The sequence below is a fragment of the Benincasa hispida genome, chromosome 8, assembly GCF_009727055.1.
Source record: "Benincasa hispida cultivar B227 chromosome 8, ASM972705v1, whole genome shotgun sequence".
NCBI classification, from domain to species: domain Eukaryota; kingdom Viridiplantae; phylum Streptophyta; class Magnoliopsida; order Cucurbitales; family Cucurbitaceae; genus Benincasa; species Benincasa hispida.
The window spans coordinates 52,016,989-52,021,564 of NC_052356.1; positions in this window are offsets into that span (position 1 = coordinate 52,016,989).

The window sequence follows — 4,576 nt, forward strand, 5'->3', positions numbered from 1 at the left end:
AAGACCAACATTAAGACATGGATTAGACCAATTTGTTGATATTCGAACCTAATTAGCGAACTCTCTTTGCAGGAACGGTCTTCTGAAATTCGGGTTCCAACATTGTTGCGTTTCATTCCATGCATCCTTCACATATATTATTGGTTGGTCGGACAACGCAAAGAATCCAGGGTATAATTGGCACAAAGGGTCTGCAGTGTTACATCTATGATTCCGGAAAAGATTGTTAGCACCATCTTTCATAATCCATTGCATGTTATTTTGTATAAGCCATTCAAGTTTGGCAATTTGCGACCAAGGAGCTTTTTTACTACTGTGTCTATTAAAAGATGGGATTGAGATAGGTAGAGGCTTATCTTATTTAGCCTTGATGAGACGTAGCCAAAGCTCATCGGGTTCGTGATAATAATGCCAAATCCATTTTCCCAGAAGCACCTCATTTGTAATCCTAATTTTGTGTATCCCAAGACCTCCCTTTGCTTTAGGAAGATTACTAAGAATAGCCTGAATGAGAGTAAGTCTTCCACCTTTTGATAAATAAGAGTACTTCCAAGAATCAAGTTTTTGCTTAATTCTCTCAATCATAGTATTCCAAAATGTTATACACTAAGGATTCCGACATAGGGGCAGACCCAGGTAATCAATGGGGAGATCAGTGATCAAACAACTTCAAATAGAGATAGTAATATCCACTGAATTCTTATTAGTGTTGATGCAAGATAGGGTAGACTTGTTCAGATTGATCTTTAATCCAGAGGCAAGCTCAAATGTGTTGATGATAAGTTTGAGGTTCTTCAAATGATAAGCATCATCCACATGGGAAAAAAACAAAATGTCATCAGTAAATAAGAGATGCGAGATAAAGGATAGACTTATTACCCGTCTGGAAACATTTAATTAGAACTGGTCTCATTAAAGGTTTCAGACGGGTAATAACTCTATCCATTAATAGCTCATAAGCTTCGTCAATGAGGTTGGTCAAATAGTCCATAGCAAACTTTTTAATGAATTCAATTGTAAATTCGTTGGGTCTCGAAGTTTTGTTGTTCCCCAAAGCTTTAACACAACTATAGACTTCAACTTCTTCAGAAGGTTTAATCAGCTCATTTGATTGGAGCTCATCAATGGCTCTCCATTCCAGGTTACTCATCATCCATTGGCATTCGCGGGGGCTAACATATATACTTCTGAAATAGTCTAAGAATGTATTTTCAATACCAGAGTAAGTAAATTGACTAAATCCATCAGAGTTTTTGATCTAAACAATGAAATCGTGTCTTTGTTTGGCAAGGCACATCTTATGAGAGAACGTAGAATTTTCATCACCATCAATAAGCCAACTTGATTTACAAAGTCGTCTCCACTTTCTAGCTTCTAAAATGGATATATTTTGGAGATGAATTTCTATTGGATGAAAATTCAAGTTTTACAAGAAAAGGAAAAACCTTTTGGTTGAGAATCCCACATTGATTATTTTTTAGTGGAGAGTCTCCATCTTATACTCTCATCTTGGACTTTTTGGACGTGTATGTGATTATTTTTATTTTTAATAATAATAGTAATAAATTATTATTACTATTTTTTAATTTTAATTTTATTTTACTTTAATAATTATTTTTTTCTTTTTAATCATTCAACCGAAACCGATTCAACACGTGTCGCTCATGAGCTGGTCCAAGTCGTCTATGCGCCTACACATTTAGCGACTGCCTATTCTCTGGGTCAGCATCTGTTGGCCCTCTGCGCTTATAAAAGGTGTAGGATTTCAACTTCTTCATCATCTAAGTATTCTCTCTCAGACCCCTTTCTTTTTACGTTTTGGTTTTTTTGAGAAAATTAGTCTGAAGAGTATGAGTTTTCCGGTCGAATATGGTGCATATATTTTAGAGGGAGTAAGAAGATAGATCAATGTGGGTACGGTGGACATCTCACACGTGCATGTCGTCATCGTTCAGGCATGTGTGTGATTATTTTTATTTTTAATAATAATAAAAAATTTATTTTTACTAATTTTATTTTACATTAATAATTTTGTTTTTCTTTTTCATTTTTCAACCGAAACCGAACCAACATGTGTCGCTCGCGAGCCGGTCCAAGTCGTCCACGTGCTTTACGCACGCACTTGCACATTCAACAGCTCCATGCAAGTTGTGCAGTTGCACGTTCAGTGGCTGCCCGTTCTCTTCATCAACATTTGTTGGCCCTTTACGCTTATAAAAGGCACAGGACTTTAACTTCTTCATCATCTCAGTTTATATTTTCAAACATCACAGTATTCTCTTTTAGACCCCTTTCTTTTTACGTTTTGGTTTTTCGAGCAAATCAGTCTAAAGAGTGTTAGTTTTCAGATCAAATACGGTGCATTTTCAATTGAGTCATTTTTGGGTTATTTTATCTTGGGGACGACGTGGCAATATTGTTGACCTGCTTGCATACTTTAGCAAAACCGTGAAACATCTTTATTCGTTGTTATTAGTTGTAACAAGTTTTTGCTATTTTTTGTTAGTTGTTATTAGTTGTAACAAGTTTTTGTTATTTTTTGTTAATATCCTCATTGGTAGGTAACTGCTCCTTTTTCTCCTTTATTGTACATCTATATAATGTATCTTTAGTGTCATTAAATAAATGAGAGAGAAAAGTATTATTTACTTTTGGTTTTCCACTTTCAATATGGTATCAGAGCGAGAAAATTCCCCAAATCCCTAAATTTTTCCCCCTTTCCCCTTCCCGCGCGAAGTCAAAATGGTTTTTCCCGAGACACCTCTTTGTCCTCCGGCAGATCCATCTTCCTCAGCCGATTTCCTGACTACTAGGCTTCTTCTTTCTCATCCTGATCAATACACTCCCTACGCTCTTCATCACAGTGACACTTCCAATCTTGTTCTTGTTTCTGAACTTCTCACCGACAACAACTACGTTTCTTGGAGCAGATCGATGGTTCTTGCCCTTTCCATTCGAAACAAACATGGTTTTCATTGATGGTTCTCTCCCTCGACCCACAGATGATCTTCTTCCCTTATGGATTCGCAACAATAATGTTATTGTTGCTTGGATTCTCAACTCTGTTTCTAAGAGTATTTCTTCAAGTATTCTCTTCACCGAATCGGCTCGAGCAATCTGGCTTGACCTTCAAGATCGTTTCCAAAGACGCAACAGACCTCGCATTTTTCATCTCAAACGCGAGTTATCCAGCCTCAAGCAAGATCAAGACTACGTCACTATGTATTTTACTAAAATGAAGAGTTTCTGTGATGAGTATGTTTCCTATCGCTCTGGTTGTATGTGTGGGCAGTGTACCTACGGTGGCATCAAATCCATGGAAGACTTTCTTCAATTCGAGTATCTTCTCTGTTTTCTGATAGGGCTAAACGATAGCTTCAACCATTCTCGTTCTCAGCTTCTTCTCATGGATCTGCCTCCACCTATTAATAAGGCTTTTTCATTTGTTGTTCAACAAGAATAACATCAATCCATTGCTAATCCCCCTTCTTCTGCTGTTACATTGGCTGTGCAGAAGAATGATAACCCTTTGCAACAGAGTCATCACCAGCCCTCTTCGAAGTAGACTAAAAGTCGCCCTGTTTGCACCTATTGCAACATCACTGGTCATACTGCTGATAAATGCTACAAGCTCCATGGATATCCATCAAGTTATAAGCATAAAGGACGCTCAAATCAGGTTCATAAGCAACATCCTTCCTCCAATTCATCTGTTAATTCTGTTGATTCTGCCTCTTCCTCGTCCCCTTCTCTATCTGGGAATATGATTACCAATGACACTCTTCAGCAACTCCTCACTATGCTACAATCGAAGCTTAATATGGCCAAGTCCGAAACTGATTCAGTCACACATGTAGCAGGTAATTGTTCTCAAATTCTCTCTAACCATGAATGGATCATTGATTCTAGGGCTTCTACACATATATGTTTCCAAAGGCATTTATTTCACGAGCTCCTACCGACTAGTGCTACTGTTGTTCTGCCTGATAACACAATAATTTCAGTCTACCATCACACTTTTTGGGTCACTGCATCTTCATCATGTTCTATATGTTCCATAATTTCAATACAACTTACTTTCTATCAGTGTTTTAACATCTAATGGTAATGTCTTTGTCCATTTCTCCACTGATTCTTGTGATATTCAGGAAAAGTCCACTTTGAAGACAATTGGTAAGGGTAGGTTGCGTGATGGTTTGTATATTGTTGAGCAACCTCACATCAGTACAATACCTTCTCATGTTATTACTGCTGCTTCTTCAAATAATTCTTCCTCATGGCATGCCAGGCTTGGACATCCATCCCTATGTCAATTATCTGCTTTGAAACATGTTTTACATCTTGATTCTGTTTCTCTGCATAGCACATTCCCTTGTGACATTTGTCCTTTAGCAAAAAAGAAAAAAGAAATTGTCTTTTGAATCGCATAATAATAGATCATCTGCTGTATTTGACTTGATTCATGCTGATATCTGGGTCCTTTTTCTACACCTACTCATGCTGGACATAAACTTTTCCTTACTATAGTAGATTATCATAGTCGTTTTACTTGCGTATTCATGTTAAAATCCAAGTC